We start from the raw sequence: 19,560 nt of genomic DNA on the forward strand, positions 1-19,560 counted from the left end.
CCGGAACCCTCCCACCTTACCTTATAATCAATTAAGCAATGAAACTTTAATCCACCCTGTGGAAGGTCGACAAAAGTCCGATCGAGTCCCTGCATTCGATCGCTGTCACTGTGGCGCAAATAATGAAACGTTTCAGTAGACTTGGTTTCCCTTTTCAAGGGAAGGAAAGACAATAATTTTTCCGTCCACCACAGCAATGACAGTGTGTGTATGTGCGTGTGATTGTGCATGCCTCCAAAACACAACCGGTGTAACCGAAATAACCGACGTTATGGTGCTGTTTGGCAAAACTTTTTCACTCACCTTCATGCACACTCGTCAGGCTTCGCTTTGGAAAAGTCTTTCAAATTGTAATTAGAGGTTCCTTTCGGAGGGTAAGCTCCTGCTGGCCCTATCTCGCCCAATTTCTTCCATCGACAACCACCCATACTGACTAGGATATGATTCTCGGTAGGGTGTTTACCTGCGATTGCCATTCTTGCGATCCTGCCAGAACGATGGCAAAACCTTCATCGAACGTCCCGAGCAACGGAAGTGGGCGAAAAGTGAAACCTAGAATTTTCCACCCACCTTTCGCAGAAGGTTTTGTCATTTCTTTCCAATTTTCAGCTCCGCTACGAAGGCCCCGGTAATACCCCCGGGGGCCAAATACACGTTACACCCTATCGTTCGTGCCAGCGTTTCAACGGACGTGTTCTTCAGGTCGGTTTTGACAGAGGGGTGTGTTTGCGTGAAACTGTGCACCGAGTGTTAGATTATCTCCTGACCTAACCTTTGGTTTGCGTGCGGCGGACTGGCGGACGTATGGCCTGGGGTTGGCGTATAAATCAATTAAACGATTACACTTTCCTGCGGTTGCCTGCGGGCTCCGAGTGGCTGGATTGATATTTGTGCATGCAAACATTCCACGGTCCCCCCTCTACCGGCCCGAGACGAAACGGTCGATCCATCCATCCGATGCGTCCGTCGGATGTCCATTGGGAAAAAGATTAGCCTCATGCTCATACCACCGTGTCAGAGGTTGCCACTTTGGTGGTGTATGAGGGAAGTCCCTCGTCCAGCATTGACCGCACAATCGGCCGGCTCGGTGCGATAGAGTGAAATAAATGAATTTTATTACCGATCCGATCCCGACCCGCAAACCATAATCGATCATTTTTCGACAACATCCACACCGATGGACCGATGGATAGTATCGGGCGTCCGCCACAACCTGTACTGGAACGGCTGGAATGCATCCTGTGAAAAACAGGCATTGCAATTTCAATTCCATAAAACGCAGATTAGCCGCAGTGGGAAAAATGTGTTGGGATGAGTCATCAGAGCTCCGGCCACGGTGTATGTTAGATACGGAAGCGGAAGCATTATATCGCTTTGATGGCGATATTATTTTACATTAGAACGAGTTTGAGCTGGACATTGTTCTGTACATCAACGCGGAATGGATTGTTGGAATATTCTGCGAATTGAAAGGGAAGTTACCACATTTTACGATTATTCATTCAAACAGACATTCCAGGATGTATACGTACATTTCTCTGTACAGCTATGTCACTCATCATTGTTCGTAGTAAATGTGGTTTGCCATTCACCAGTTCCAATAAAGATTCTAGTAATAGGAATGGATGAGATAGGAATCAAAGTGATGTCGATCATAGTTCAATGATGAAAATTTTTGAATTTTAATTTGCTTATAAAAACTATCTTTTTTCACGTTACGAAGAATGTACTCACACATTTAGTAGTGGTAAACAACATATTAACAGAGAAATTATTATAGAAATTGAATCTCGGAATTACATTGAAACTCGGCTGAAAACTCAGTTGGAGAACACGATTTTCAAACCATCATAAAGTCGGTAAGTTGCGTATCAAAACATCAAGTTTCGATGCTTCGTATAATTACCATATTCACAAAATTTCCAATTCCCAATGTTTGTTTTAGTAATTCTCAGTTTTCTTTCCAATAAAAAACACATTGTTCCCAATATTAGTGATGAACGTAGGCTGAAAGTATTCCATCATCACACCAGCTGTTTGTTCGCAGATACTGCTTAAAGTTTCTTTTCTAAATGCAGAAATCGTCTTTGTTTAATGCTTATATTTGGCATAATAAGCAAAAGTAATAGGGATGTCGTCAATAATTCTTCATCTCATATTCATATTAACTGAATTACTTATGACATTGCATGTCCCCGCCATATGAATAAATCTCCTTGGAGCTAATTTAATGTTATTACAAATATTGCGGTCGTCAATAATGCTAGAAATAGTTCAGGATTATTGGTACTTTCAAATTGTCAAAAGTGTTCGTGCACATTTTCTAATGTACCAATACAACATCAACCACATCCAAAACATCAAAATAAATCACATCTCGTTCAAACTATTAGGCTCCGTAGGGTATTCAACAACAAATCATCTAACTTCCAATTCGCACAAAGTGATATACAATGCTCACCAACACACACACTCACACACGGCTCGTACCGATGCAATTTTCCCGAATAAATGATTATTAGTCACGCTGTTCATTTGCAGATTACATTTGCATTCTGTACATTACTAACGGACATATCATGGGCTGTGTTCAGCGGTATTGCATTAGCAAAAGCTCACACGCCGCTCCATACGAACGAGCTTTCCGATGCGACTTCACTTCGCCTTGTTATCCATTTTCCCGCTTGCTTCAGAGCCTTCCATCGATGGATTACATTTAGAAATCCATGACCATCTCGGACCGGGCTGTTGGCCGTTTGTCACGAGTGGCAATAAACAATTATGGGAGTTTTATTATGTTCCACATCGTGTACCGCCGCACAGTATCGATGGGCGCCGATGCTGGGCCAAATGGTTCGTCCTGCCTAACATGAATTAATGCAGTACCGTAACAGCCACTGCACTGCACTGTTTCTCCGTCATCGATAGCGCGATGCATTGGAAAGGCTGGCTTTGAAAGATGCGCACACACTCAATGCGCCCGATACGATCGAGGCGGGAACACTACGCTTCATTGGGAATGGTGTCTGTTATCGGGTGAATCGCAATGGACGCCCGTCCTACTGCGTTCGACTGCATTCGCGGGTGACCGCGGGAGTGCATTTCATCCGCTGACGAATTACCTTTTCCGAAACGTCGTACTAGTTGGCTGGCGGGTGGATGAATGGATCGATCCGGTTGTGCGATTTGCATAAAATAATAGATTTTGTTTACATTTGCAATAGTTGGTACGTTTAATTTTACAACTGTCTGAGCTCGCGGCCACCCGATCGGCTCGGGATGATTGTTCGCTAATGCGGAATGACACACGGCTGTAATACACGGGTTTGCAGTATCCTTTACGGCCCGTCGAATCAATTCACCTTCCATCGGTGATGGGGACGCCCAGTCCGGGATAGGAAGCGTGGTAGAAGCGACGCACAATGTTGATTAATGGGCCATCTATTAGTTGGATGCCGAATCGATCTTCGGCGGCGTGGAATGAAATGAGGCGAACGATGCCATACTTGTTACTAATTACAAACCACCATTACAGCAGCGCGTGTAATTAAATGTTATGGAAATATGCACTCGCTCACACGCGCATCCACCGCATCCACAACCGCGAATGAGAAATGCTTTTTCGCGAGGTTGACCTCATGATAAAGCGAATGATTCATATCACTCACCTCGCATAAAGCCGCGATGGATGGCACGCCAAACGCGTAACGGTGCCAAAATCGAGTGCACAGGAACAACAAAACACGCGGAACGAGAAAGGACTGCATCCACTTCAACATTTGACAAATGACAAATGACACTATTTCCGTGATGGGTTTCTCGCTGCCGAGAATAAAAAGCCTTTTTTTATGTGCAACACCGGAATGCTTTCCTTGCCACCGTTACGCGTCCCGGGCCGCTGCTTACGGTTGAATTAATTGACTGCGTTTTTTTTATTTGTTTTCGAGTTTTTAATGTCGTGAAATGCTTTTTGAACTGGATTGATTTGAATGATGATTGAACTTGAACCGTAATGGGTGCATTTCCGATACGGTTGCAGTTTATCATCCGGAAGTGAACGGTTGAGTGTGTGGATTTTTTTTATTGTTGCAGTGTGCTTTATTGCGACGCGTTGGGATTCCATTCAACGAGCCAGACATTCGCGCAATGGGGCGTTTGGGAAATGTGCACTGGTGAAATGCATTTTCCACTTTCACGCCAACTGTTTGGATGCGGGGAGAGTTAGATGAGCAAAGCGTTGGTAGAGGTGTATTTAGCAATTAGCGTAAAATGGGCCTATTATTTCTGGTTCAAATATCACAGCAGAAAAACTACCATGGAATGTTTAAGCAAATTACAATTGGCTGTAATTTAAGTTATTGTGAGGACGTAACGATAGTAATGATAATGGAATTTTTTTATTTCGAGGTTTACGAGTTTAAGTCACAAAGTCCATGGTTATTGCTGGATTTGCCAAAAGTTGAATTGAATTATAAAATGTAAATCTAAATATTTTTATCAGAGCTTGGTTCGCTCTCCTTAAGCTTTTGTAAGATGGAATCGATTTTAAGCAAATCGTTCTTAGCTCAACTTTATTTCTTTAGTAATCTGAAACCTTGTATTTTCCAGATTTATTTAATTAATAACACATAGAAATGTCAAATGCAAAGAGGTCTACGAGAAAGACATCTTAGAGTGCGTTAGAAACTTGGGATCCATCGTTTTAATCTGACATTTCAAGTCGAAGATATATAATTCGATCATTATTTAATTGGGTAAACTGACAGGGATCGTTGATCTATTTTTATTTATGTCTATTACACATGTAGAACATAAAAATACATACGAGGCTCTTTATAGATATCACCAATATATTATCTACTAAGATAACGTTTCCGTTTTTTATTTCATCCTGGCACTTTGAAACGCATTGCTGGTGTATTTTTATGATATTTGACTCGTAGCTCTCTGAACTCTGCTCCAAGAACTGGTCAAGCTTTAGTGGTGCTGACAAACGATTAACGTAGCTCACGGACCTCACTTGGTGGAGCAGGAATTTTTCAGTTATATTTATTGTGTTATATTGAGATGAGCGGAGTCTTTAACAATAAAAATAGGCGACTTAATAATAGGTTAGAAAATGAGCGGAATTTAAACCCCGCCATATCATAGTTCACCATCATTGTCTTTTGATTACAAATCAAACGGTATGAAATATGTCTTATTCTTAAGATCAACCACTAGCTCTTGTACGAAGAATGTGGTTTAAAACGGATTTAAGAAGCAGTTATTGCGATGATTGTACCATCCCAGTGCACCAATTACGGTCCACCAACCTTTTATTCATTTCCTGACGGTCCTCGGAAGGACCCCATTAATGGCACACCGATACGATCCGTATCCACGAGTAATACATGTCTTTGACCTTTTTTTGCCACGACTTTCGAATGTTTCCCCTTTAGACATGCTACCCCAACGCACAGCTCAAGACATGAATGGATGCCATTTCCCATCGTGCATTTTCAATCACTTAACGAAGGGAAAAATCTATCCCCATTAGGACGGTCATCCGTCACACCGTCGTCGTCGGTACCGGTGGCAAAGTGCGGTCGATTCGTTTGCTTGCCCTAGTGTCGGGTTTTGTCTAGCGATACAACCGTACCGCCCAGTAAGGTCGACAAGGTCAACCCTCGGGCCTCGGGAACCATTCGGTTCAACACAGTTTGTCCAGCCGTTTGTCGGTTGACTGTGCCATACCACGAGCGGCATCCGAGAGCATACATCACGCCGGCGGTGCTGCGGAAGCGGTGGAAGTCTTTTCAATCGGCACGTGACGATGAGCGACCAGTTCAACCATCCGTTGGTCCCTAGAGTGTCTCACATGCGGTACATTAGATCCTTAGACACCACTACATCCTACGATACACTCTCTGCAGTAGGCATCGTCTGTTCGGAATCGGTCGCAAACGGTTTCGTACGTGTTTCTCACCATCCGCAAGCCACAGATATCAGAATGTTCCTTCCCATTTTCCCGTTCTGGGTTGGTGAGTTTTTGCGTATTTATGCATTTTCAATTTTCATGAAAACACCATATATCCTTAGGGATATTAAAAATAAATACGGAGATGGAAAATGAATTCAATTTAGCGGCACCTTCGCAGTGTGCGGGATGCTGATCGTCACCGTGTTTGCGGGCTATCCTTGTACGGGAGTTGTGTCGAAGTATGTTGTTGGTGTGTCTGGGACACGATGTAAAGCGCGTCATGCTGCTGAGTGTAGGTGTATGCGATGTCAGCGATGCGACCTAAACGTGGTGGAGCGTTTGGCTAATGTGTAGGCATTGGGTGTGTGTGTCGGTGGAGATTGCTTTTGGGGTTTAGCTTGGTAAGCTATGGGGGAGTAACATCAGTCTTGAGGAGGAAAAAAATATATAGACAAATGTACTGACAATATGTAAACGGTTTAAAAAAAAAATGAATAATTAATGTTGGCTGCTTATTTAACATTGATGTGTCCTCGGATTCAGTTTTGGTACAGCATTTTACTTTTAAAATGCTTTTTTCATAAACTATTTTTGAAATCAACATAAGATGTTGCAATTGAAATAAATAATAACCCCAATTTACCTGAACCGAAGAACAAAAAACAGTATTACATGGCGTAAGAAACTAGGTGCCACCGCTTAGTCTATCGATTTATTCATCGTATGGTAAAATTTCAATACTCACCCACCACGCATCGACAGTAACGACGACAAGGATGACGACGCCTCGTGATTCCTTTCGAACGTCGTGGGTTAAAACTTCGTCCTAAGCAACCAGACCAGAGGCACACCATCACCATTCGACGCTACCTTTCAACGCATCAAACTCAGACCGTCAATAACCCGTACGCGTTTGCCTTTCAGAAGCGTAAAATGGCTCCAGTTGTGTGGTGTCGTAAAGCGGCTGTAATGCCCGCAGATTTCACCGCGGTATGACAATGGTCCCGGTGGCTGGTTCCCGTAACACGGCGCACAGCAGTGAACGAACGCGAAGCGAAAAGAAATTGCTCGCATACGTGAACATCGGGTACGGCGCAATGAGCTTCTAGCGTCCATAGTCACGGTGTGTTTGGGACGAAGAAAGGAAGTAAGAATTTCCGGAATGTCAGCAACCCAAGGACCAAGACGTGACGTGTGGCAGTACCGCACGGGGTAAAGCCAATTACAGGCAGCATCACCGAACGGGAGAACGTTGCGAAGGAAGGTTACGGGGCAAGAGCCTATAAAATCATTACGAAGTTGAACATGGTGTTGAGACCATTGGGCCAGGTCGGTCGGTGTGGTGGCACGGTTTACAGCTTAGACGATCTTGATGGAACCATTCATCGTTTGACGCAGTAGCTTGGTTGATGCGAGTGATGCGGGTGAAGGTATTGATTTTTCTTGTTACGCGATGAACAGGGATTTCTTAAAGCTCTTCAACGTACATTGTAAACATGTGTTAAGTGTGCTGAAAGGAAAAGGGTTTTAAATACTGCAACTTCTACTTAGTCTACATCAACTTTGTACTACAAAAGAACAACATGATTAAGTTGAAGTTTGCAAAAATTCTCGTTTATTTTCTTAATAGTAGATCATTTCTCTTTTTTGTTAGTGTTTTAATCCTTGGAAACTTTTGGATGTTTCTGATTAAACTTCTTGTTTTATATAATTTAATTCTTTGATTTTGATGTCTTCAGTTTAGATTTTAAAATGATGCAACTGTGAAGAATCTATCAAAAGTTTAAAATAAATGGTTATAGATTATGTATCTTAGGACACACAAACTTCCGCGTGATTTCATTTATTTTTTAGAAGGTGTACTAATAGGTGCACTAATAAGCCCTTAGTTTAACCGTACATAGTTTGCCCAATAATCCTTGAATCCTCGAATCCTTTATCCTGAATCCTCCTTTTAAAGGAGATCCTTTGAACTTGAAGCTGAAGTCGCTTTGCGATCTGGAACTGGCGAAGGAGTCCCCTTAACTGATCCCGATCGAGCACTACCCTCTATCAGTCTCGTATCCCAACCTTCCCTACAAGCGTATTGTTCTCTCATTTCAATTTGGGATTTCGAAGCCTCCTCTGAACACAAAGGCGGTGGAAAACAGTTTTTAGATGATGAGTTGTCCGGTGTAATTCTAATGACATGATCGAACCCAAAAAATCCTATTATATGACATAGAACAAGTTCTTAAAAATGAAACATAATGTACTTTTAAGGCATAGGCACTTGGTTATTACATATAAGGTCAAATATTATTAGATTTGTATTATTCCTGTTTTTAACATTTCCTAATAACATTTCCTCTTTAGTCGATAAATTATAAATAAACCGTTATGGCGCAACATTAAAGAATACAACAACAAGTCTTAATGAGAAAGTTCTTTATGAGCAGTACTTGTATTTTATACTGTTTTTAACATTACTAATACGTATTCGAATGGTTTAGCATGATTAACTCCTCCTACTCCTTCCTACATGTACTCCTTTATAGGGTTGACGACAACAAAAAATTGCTAACCAGAATACCAATGTTTGATCATAAAAATACCTAATTAAACAATGTAATGCGCAGCACAAACGCTAATCATCCCCAAAACAGCTGATGCGATCACCGGAAACATACACTTTACTAAGCCTACCCGGCATATTATTGCAGCAGCGCCCGGCCTGGGAACGCAAAACAACCGCCTGCAGTTCCTGTGTATACTTCCACGCCACGGAAGGAGTGACGCAGTGTTGGGCTCGCTCGAAGGGCACTAATTACCAAGGCTTGTATGGTATTAAATATGACATAATTGAAACATTGACATGACAGCCGCTCTTACCGCTCCTGTGCATGGCGGGTGGGATGCGGATCGATACGACCCTCGGGACATCCGTGAGGGATCATACGCTGCTCGGTTCGATGTTTGATGGCAATAGTCATCCGGTGGTCCCGGGTGTTGTCGCACTGCTGCCATGTTAGATTGCTGCACTCCAGCAGCTTAGCGGCCGTCTTGTTGCTGAGTGGATTGGCATTCTGACAGCGAGTGATTCCCGGGAGGATCGCACCAGGCAATGGAAGGATGTTACGGGATACAATGTGTAAGGAGAGTGTGACCAGCAGAAACGGGGCAACGGTGGGTGACAGCCTACACCGAAAATCCGAAGGTCAAGATGGTGTGAAATAGCAACACACGCAAGCAATGGACTCCAGGCGAAGATAATGACAGGAACCGGTTGTAACGCTCCCATCTTGACATGTCCAGAACGGTGGATTAGACCGGGTTTCATGCGTGGTTTGGTTTGGCTGTCGAAATTGAGATGATCCCCTGGCATGGGTTGGTTGGCTGTTTCTACTGCTCTATTTTCCCTTTTGCTGACATGTCGGCATAAGTACGCGGTGTTGCCTGAAACGCACTAGGGGGACGTGCCGTGGGTCGTGCAGAACGAAAATTTGATTTGCATTTACAACCAATCAAGCAACTAGATATGACAGCAGTTTGGGTGAGTCGCACATCTGGTCTCCAGATACATGTAAAAGTTCGTTTTTCCCCACCGTGATGGAACGAAACCGTTCGTTACTTTTCGCCCGAGCCGTGTAATCTCCTTTGCTCAATTTCTTCCCAATGATTCGCCGTAATGAAGAGTGGCACTTTCTGGTGATGTCTATTAATTTACTGGCGCTGTGTTCTTGGTTTTGTTTCTTGAGATTGAGGGGTTTTTTGGTTCTCTCGGGCAGGGAAGCAATCCCCGGAGCTAAGCAAGACACACGGTGTTACTTTTTTCCCGCCCCATTGGCGTGTCATTCTTAACGCCCGCCAGTAACCACATCATCATTTGAAGACCCGGGATAGTTTTCAAGCCCATCAGCTACCGGCAAAAGCGGTTCATTGCTATCCATGCAAGCCATGGATGGAGCGCGGTGTTTGCTTCATGCTGGGGCGGAGACGTAATCCAACTGTCAAATCCGCGTCAACCCGCTTCCATCGCGGTACCGCGGTAGAAGCGTCCTGACAGTGAGACGACAAATATGAGTATACAGCGCGGTTTCGCTCCATGCCGCTCTCCACTCGCAGGCGGCTCGTTTTGTGATTCCCAAGACCAATGAGAGGGATTGCTGGTTGCAGCCGGGAGACAAGTTGTATCGAGCGAAAACTAACAAGTTCAACCTCCGGGTTTTTGGGGGGTTTTTGGGAATGATGAAAAGAAAGAAGCTGAAAACAGTATAATGTCAAACAGTTTGACGGGTTTTTGGGACTGCCGTGGCGTGACAGAAGCGATGAAGTGGGCTTGTTCTAATTAGCAAACATCAATCAATTGTACGAGTCGCGTATGATTTGCCCAGCGTCCCATCGTTTGGGTTCGAAATGGGAAGCGGGCATATGTTCTGAGGGTTCGGTGGGATGGAAATAATCGTTCGGGGAAAATTGTTTTGTTTGAATATTTATCGACACATCCATTCTAGCTGGAGTGATGAATAGCTGATAACGATCGAGTTGCTGTAAATTAATACTTTTCCTGCCCATTTATTGTAGTTGTGGAAAATGTCAGTTCATAAAAGGGATATCTTTGTTCTTTCAGTAATTCCAGGCATCGAAAGGGCAATCGTTTCTATATTGCTGCGTTTGTTGTAAACGTTGCTATTAAATCGTAAACAATGCTTGATCTTTTTTGTGATTTCAGTTTAATAAAACTGGTAGAGATTTTAGTTGAATGTAATTCAAATACCATAAACTGCTGTATGCATAATCCATTCATATTGTGATTGGTGATTTTTTCCTGAAACTCCAACAATGGACAGCAAAGGAGTACTTCCATTAATCTTTTTTTTCGTTTTAATAAGGCATGATAATATCGAAATACTTCATCAGATGCTGAATGTTTTTTAACATTGTAATTTTTATAAGCAAATTAATTAAAGGGGTGAATAATGCAAAGTGAAACTAACTATTTTCCCGAATATTGCAAGAAAGAAAACCTTTATCTAAGGAAAACAAAATCTTTTTCTGTTCGACAAATGACGTTAGTTTATATCTTTGGTGGGACAGAAATGGAATGATTCATTTTGAGCTTCTTCCATGCAACTGAATCTTAAAGGCGCCTGTTATGGTCGGACCAGTTGTTAAGCTATTATCAAGTGAAGTCAAGAAACTTGTTAATCTTGTTAAGTGAACTTTTCGAAACTTGTTCATCCAATATTTATGTTTTCTCATAGATGATCTCGTTTTAACGTATTTTAAAAGCTGTTTTTTTTCTTATTGCAGCTATCTTTAGGTGGTGAAAGACAAATCTCTCCTTCAAATGCGTTGGACGTGGAACCTTTACATCCCATGAAGTGGAATGATTAAGTTTGGTTGCATAACACCAAACAGCACATGTTCCATTTTCCGATCAAATGCCCGTACACTTCCAACTGTGGATGGTTGCGAATTGTTTCTGTATGCATATCAGCCCCAAAGTGGTTCGGTTCACTGAAGAGAAAAGTCATTCGAAATCTTCTTACTACTGCTGAACGACCAACGGTTCTAGCAGATAGTAGACAAGGTGGATGGACGCAAGCATAAACCCTATCGAGCCAAGAGGACAATGTTTCGGTGCATCGCAAATGGCAGAGTTGTTTGAGACGTGTTCAAACGATTGACACCGTTGGCCGTAAAACTCGAAGCTCAACGTTGTCAACGTTAAACATCTGGCAAATTGAAAGCAAATGTCCTGCCAGTTTGTGCAGGCAGAATTCATTTCCCCTGCCTGTTACGATCCGTTTTTCCACCCTGTACGTTGTGTGCAGATGCTGTCAGCCAGCATCCACTGTGGAGCTATCTACTCCACCCTCGATCCCGTCCCGTGGCGATGGTTAACGTGAGGGAGGGAGACCTGAAATGGTGCACTGCTTCCCGGTTCACGTCGCACGTTGCCCGTGAGCAGAACGACCCAGTTTCACCGATAGCTCCAACACTCGGATTGCTCTATCGAAAGCGTAGAAATCGGATGGGGTTGGGATGGAGCAATTCGCCACAGCACCATGTGACCCGTGCGCCAATGGTGCCGGGCCATACGGTCTGCTTCAACCGTAAATTATTACTATGCAAGTGGCAATCCGAGTAATATTTTACGTCTTTAAGAAGTCCAACAATCGTACCATTTGGTCGCCACTCGATTGCTCGCTGCCTAGCGCTTTCCTTGTGCCATAACTTACACGTTTTTAGTGTCACCTCATCGTGTTGCGACGCACGCACGCCGATTCCCGTGCCGTACCGACCTGCGATTCCTTTTTGCCAGGCCGGAAACCACCGGGCGGAAATCTACCCAGCACCGGCATTCTCCGGTTTTGCGCTACGCCTCGGTTGGCTTTCGGCTTTCGGTCTATAAAGATTCGATTATTCCTTTTTCTTCATTGGTTGCGGCTGTGACTGGTTGCGTGGTGGACATTATCAGGGAAACCCGGTGGATAGAACGTCGGTGGGTTCAGCACCAGGAAACGGTTGCCCATTACAATTACAATCTGCACGATTTGTTGCCCACTTTTGCAACGGATCTCTCTGCACGGGTGGCACAGGTGCGAGCGTGCAAAGAGTTTGCGAAGGAAAAACTAATATGTAGCAGTTATAGCTACTTAAAACGAGTCTTGTAAAAGAGAAGACGCCGAGAAGTCTCTAGCACGATAAAAGCATCGATAAAAAGAGTGTTTCAAAAACATTTCAAAGGGTCTTACAGTGTGCGGTGCCAATGTATTTTCACATTAGGACATAATTTTAATGTTATGGTGTTACATAACAATGTTATGGTGGGCAGTACAACTCGGAATACTATTTCTTCTTGATTTAGTTCACACAAGTTCAGTTTCCATCAAGCGTGTGAATATTAAAAGCATTTCCTAACTATTTGTTTCAGATTATACACAATATTTGAAATTGTATCCACCGGAATATTATTTTTTGATAAATTTAATCAAAAAGTCGTTTTTATTAAAATAACAAGTTAATTCATCGTGTTATGATAGGAAATCGAAGCAGGCGATTAGTGAAAACATATTTATTTTCCAGTGAAGACTACTCAAAATCAAAATTGAGTTGTAATAATCAGTAAAGTCACTTACTAACTCTTTGAGCTAGGTCACAAGTGAGTTGCTAGCCGCTGCTAAATGTCAATGTAAATCACTATTTTTTTTTATTAATGGCTAAATTGAATAAATTTAAATCACTGATACGAAAATGAAGCCCATAAATTTAAAGCATCTGCATAGTTGACATTCAATCTCCTCCGCGAGATTTGGTTAGCTCATAGAGTCGGATATAATTTACTCGTCACTTATAAATATTTATTGATAAAAATTACGTCAAGCAAGTCACAGCATAAGTTCGATAATTTTATTGTGAGTGTAACTTAGCGTACGTAATTGAATGTAAAACTAATTTTACACCGACATGCGTAGCCATTTTCGTGAGCATTTCTAAAGCGAATCAACCCTGCCGAGTTTATGCCTTGCCGATGGTGCAGCAAAATTTGTGCTTGACAGCTTGATGCCACAGTGCCACCCGCAAACTGCCACATTTATGCAACAAATGCCCCATTTCGCTACCCATCCCGCAGGTAACTCGCTCGCCTAGATAATCCCATCGTTAACCCTCCCCAAAACGGTTCGGCATTGAATTTCATCATCCGTACCAAAAACAAGCACCAAAACAAAACAAAAAAAAAACAGGAGCACGGACAAACTTGGCAGCTCCTGCCATGCGGCAAGGCCACCGTTCAGCACTGAGGGTGAAAAATCGATGATGAGCAGATTTCTGAAGTCACATGTCAAGTGGCTTCATTTTGTCTTTGGCCAATGCTAATGCTTCCGATGTTTTTTGGCAGTTTTTCACATGATTGAGCTGCTACGGTGCTGTTTATTATAATTAGGTTTTTTTTCGCCTTCCCTTGTCCTTTTCGGCCGCTGGTGTTTGTGGCGACCATGTGCGCCCTTGAACGGTGTTGTTTTATTGTTGTTTTTCATTGTGCTTTTTACTTTGCTTTTGCTCCACAAACAAGGACTTCGGTCTGCCTGTCAAAAATTCAGCGAAGCGACCGATGGCTGTAAGGTAGCTGGGGGCACGATTTTTGAGAAAGACTGCTACCCTACCCTATTAAGTCAGGTCCAATATCAAATTACCACCTCTTGGGTGGCCGTAGAAGCGGCTTCAATGGTAGATTTTACCATAGCGGTATCTTTATGGGACAACATTTCTCCACTCCCTAGCGGTGGTATATTAGTGATGGTGAACGATGGCAGGTCGCGCTAGTCGATCCACCCCATACCGACTTTCGGTTTGTTTGGTAGTAAAGGAAAAGGATACACCGGTGCGCTTTAGTCAATATTATGATTTTTGGCTGGAAAAGGCTACCAGTGTTTGCTGAAATCATATTTAGCAGCTGTTCTGGATGGTCTGGTGTTTCGTTTCGTTCAAGTTGCTGTTTTTGTTTTTTTTTCTCTCGTTGTCGAATGTCTTTCTCCCTGCAGGATGGAACGTTAGTAGAAGTTCTTCATTCAGGTTGTAGCTTGTTTTCAGCTAAACCGGCACGAAGGACGGTTGGAACCATGCTGACGATGATGATCGTACGACTTTAAGCGGCTAATAAAGGTCTATTATGATTAAATTTTCAACATCAGGTTTGCTTGGCGAGAGCTTGTAATCGTCCTTTGGGTGCCGGTTGTAAGTAACGGATTTTCCCGAAGGGATAAAATGGAGGATTATTATTAAACATTGAAAAGAGAACTGTTTTGAATCAATGATTACTAATCTGGTACAAAATGATAATTGTTTATAGATTGCTTGTTTGAAAGAATACTTTTCAAATAAAATTGGATATTCAAATGAGTCTAACATGAAGCTTTTAAATATTCTTTAACATGGAACATTTTACAGTGCACTTTTTATACTATTCACAAGTTCTTACTAAAATGGACAGTTGATTGTTAGATTCAAAACGAAATTGTTAAATGATGGAAACTGCAACAAACGTAATTTTCCATTCGCCTTTCATGTGCTGTTCAGGTGTCCTTGATACAAGCCACTAATTTGCTTTTCTTAGTATCGGCCTGCTGCAGGAGTCCTCTTAACCGCTCATAGTCGAGCGCCGTCGGCTGCCAATCCATTATGCTGGCCTTTCTGGCCGGGACGCATCAACACCATCGCTCCATCTCATTTTGGACTTTCCAAGCCTCCTCTGTCCATATGGACGACCTAAAAGAACTCAACGGGCAGGGTAGTACGGTGTGATTCTAATGACGTGACCACCCCACCGTTGCCTGGCGAGTCTAATCCACTGTACGACATTGAGTTTTCCACATCCTGCTCATTTCTTTGAATGATAAAATCTGAATTGACTTATAGAAGATGGTCCACAAAGATAGTTTGCCTCGCGGATGGCCCCCGCTAGCCTCAGTTTAAAGGCAAGCTAGTCCATCTACTTGGGACAGGCCCTTGGTGACAGCAAAGCGCCTGGAGAGTCCAACTGTACAACTCTCCACGAATGGAACAACGCGATCTTATGGAGCTTATGGAGGGAAACTGTACTTACCACACTCTATCTTATCTCCCGCTTTCATATGGGATAGATGATAACAAAATTACAATCGCAAGCCATCGATTCACAAACCAACTACAGGTCGATTTTGGACGACCAATTGGACCAATTGGACGATTTGATGCAATCATTTTTAAGATTTGATAATATTCCTAACAAATATGTTATTGATTTGGTAATCATGAATAATTTATCAAATCCGTAGTTTTTTTTACATTTCGATAACTTCATGATCAATAAATTTAAACAAATTAATCTTGCACGCACTCGGGGACGATTGTTTTTCTGCTCATGAAATTCACAATTAACTGCGGGTAGTAAATTATTTTTAATATTTTCTTTTATTTTCAAACCAGTTTAACGCCAATTTCATTGTTTGATAAATGCGCAATTGTCACGTAGTTGAAAGTTCTGACTTCATTGCTGAGGAAGCTATCGATCATGCTCATGCTCAGCAAGCATGATACGAATGGGGAGCAAACCATGTAAGTATGTTTACCTTGCTGGCAAGTCTTTTAATTTTTTCTCACGCATTCTAAACTTGGTGCCGCCTCAACAAAGCGTATCCGTATCACGGGAAACAAACAAAGGCCGATGCGTTGTTATCTCCAAACTCCCATCGGACGGATAGTGGCGACACAGTTCGGTGAGAAGTGATCCAGCGCGCGAGTTATCAGACCGGCGCCCTGTGATGTGGCGCATGTTCGGGCTTATGATACGGGTTCGAGGTCTAACGACACAGCAAACTGGCCACGCGATAGTGCGTCCATCATTTGTGCGCACGCCAGAATTATGTTGTAATGAGTGCAGTCATTAATCTTACCACGGGGACTTGTCCCGGGGCCCAAAAGTGACGGCCAATACAAAGGACCAATAAATTGTCTCGAAAATTACATCCTTCGTTGTGGTGTGCTTTAGAAAGAATGGCTGCGTGTAGGGAAGAAGCCTACTAGTGTTGGCATTTTTGCGGGACTCCGGGTACCCACGGGCGCGGGAGATCTTTTGGTGAGGGTCATCCGCTAGATCGATGCACCTTACGCAAGTCGCTATGTTTCATTCACCGAAAGACCCCCATGGATTCGAGGGCTTAAAGATGCGTTAGGAAAGATGGGTAAAGCTTTTCCGGGAAGAAGGCGAGAATCAGCCCATTCCAGGTTCTAAATATCGAGGATCGTTGCACCTGCAGCAACGTCACGATGCATCGACGCGACGGTCACATCGTAAAGGGAAGACCATTTATTCTGCACCCTCATCGCTTTTTCCCGTCGCTTCAAATGCCTCGATAGCACCGATACCCGGAGTATTGGAAACATAAATAAGGAATGAGGTCAGTATTACGGGAATTATGTAATGCTTTACACCTGTACACCCGTCGGGGGGTTATACCTGCGTTTGGCTTCGTCAGGATCTCACCTTCTCACCGAAGGACACGACCGGCTTCAGGCAAAGGGATGATGATGATGATGATGGTTGTGATGATGGCGATGGTGATTGGGCTCGAGCTGGGCTGGTTCCGGACGGCACCGAAATGGAACACAACACATTCCACTCTGCTAAAGTAGCGAGTGAAGAAAAAACAAATTTATCTGAAAGTTTTCACCTGTTCGTTACATCCGACCCCAGGGCGTACTCAGTGGATTCCGTCGGGAATTTCTGGAACCTCGTCACTTCGGGCAGGATCGAGTCGCTCTCTTTCTCTAATCGTGTGGAAGGTTAAGCGAACCGAATGGTAGACCTTTCCGTGATGTTTTCACTACCCTGCCCTATCGACGGCGACCGTGTGTCCCTTATCGGCCGTGTTTTTGGTGAGTTTCATCCTTTTCGATAAATGTTGTAAGCTTTTTTCTTGCTGGTTCTATTCCTCGATTGCATTAACATGCGCCTTTTTAGGAGGTTCGAAAAAGGTTAGGTTTTGCTAAGCAGACAACCCGCAGCAGAACAACGGAATGAAAACAAAACGTTTGCCCGCGACACGAACCCGAACATTGCCGTGATGGCCGATTTCATGGGTCCGTACACAAATGTCCTAACGTAAAAGAAACAAACGGATTTCGTTCCGGTCGCAACCGGTTTTGCGTGTACTTTTTTGCTTAATCTTAATGGAATTTAGTTGTTTTCAAAATATTGTTGCAGTGGATAATGAACGGTGAGCGGATAAGATAGCACAAGTGGAATCGTCAGCCGTCAATACGTTTGACGGATGGAAATGAATGGAGTTCGAACGGTCCGGCTAGTTGGTGGACACCGTGAATTAAGACATTTTGTTCGGCATGGTGAAGTGGCTGAGTAGTTTTAGCTTGTGTCCTAAAACAATGTTGTTTGATCCTTTTTGATGAACCGTATGATAGATGTTTTGTATATACTTATTCAACCGTACTTTAACTGTTGTATTTTTGTAAGAAGTGTGCTGGGTTTGCATTGAAGACATGTGTTCAAGTTGTACTTGTTTTAACGTTATTCATTATTTTTATCGTTCTTTAAACACATGAAAAGATACACACGAGATTTGCAAAATTAAATGTATTATTAGTGCAATTATCACAAAAAAGCTGTATAAATTTCATTCATATGGCATAACACATTTCTTAGAAATTTCCCATCATTTTTCCATACATGACAAAGTACCGGTTTACACTGTTTTTTTTTAAAGAATAGATAATTTATAATGGGGGATTTTCATACAACCTAAATTTTATTTACAGGAAGGTTCTGAAACAAAATTTCAATATTAGTTTCTCAGTTTTGTTTCCTTACCATATTTTATTACTCACTTATCGTCCCTCTTCTTAACTATTTCCTAACTTCCTAGCGTTTGCTTCCTCCTTCTTGAGCACGTAAAGTATAATTATAAGGCTCTAGGCTCTGGCCTAGAACCTGTCAGCAAGAAAGCCGCGGTATTATCGATTTTTATATAACCTTACATTGTTAAAATGATCCATCAGCGTAATATAATTCTATATTTCCCTCTTCTTCATCATTTACCCTCAAATATTGGTTGCATGTCCCATGGACTGAAGTTTTATTAATCTCACCCAAGAAAGACGCCTTGTTTTTACTGTTTTCAACTATCAATTAACGTTGTTATACTTGCACAATATTAAACTTTTGATGAGCACACTGCTCAAAGGACAAAGTGGAAGATAAGAAGTCGAAAGACTAACACAAAAGTCCACTCCCTTTGTAGCCGATCCGTTCATCCGCTTAACGGAAAAAAAGTTGCATTTCGCTTGACCCACCGCCGGACCGGAAGGGAAAGGCCGCGTTCTTTTATTTGGGATGGATATTGGTTATTGCAAAGGTTTTTTTTTTGTGCAAAGAATGTGCAGTTTTCTTTTTCGTTCCTTTACCTTTGCTTTCATTTCATTCTATCGCACCAAAGAACGGAACGGAGGTGGATAAAAATGGTAAAAAAAAAACGGCACGCTGCTTAAACCGTCAATTGCCCCAAAGGTAAAGGCCACGGTTGAGTGGGAAAATATTTCCACTTTGATATTTTGCGAAATTATTAAAACTTTCCCTTCGGGTTTCGGCGCATACGTCTCCAGCGGAAGTGAGATAATCTTTCGTAGATGGTAGCGAAACGCAACGTTAACTTTTCGCCTTTTGCCACAGAACCGGTAATGGGGTTGGGTTGTTCGATTGCGAACGATAGAAGGTGATTGCGTTTTGCGGATAAAAATTGCGTTCCAGTGACCTTCGCGGAAGGCTAACGACAATCTGATTTTCGTTGACTGAATTCACCGTGAGCAGGTTGCGCCGGTGTAGCTCGGTCGGATGATTTAGCGAAAGATTAGAACGCGCAACAGAAGGTAGAGTCTTTTTTTTGGGGTTTTTGCTCAATATTACCGGTTTCATTTTCTTGGTTATAGGTTGTTTTTATGCGGGGACTAATCTCTCGTTTCGTAGACTCATTTGTTATGTTCTACAAAGGACGTCTTCTAGACGTCTCCTGCACCACAAGAGAACATTCTTCTAGATGGTTATGATATTGGTTGATTGTGTG

Source organism: Anopheles marshallii, chromosome 2, assembly GCF_943734725.1.
Source record: "Anopheles marshallii chromosome 2, idAnoMarsDA_429_01, whole genome shotgun sequence".
Taxonomy (NCBI): Eukaryota; Metazoa; Arthropoda; class Insecta; order Diptera; family Culicidae; genus Anopheles; species Anopheles marshallii.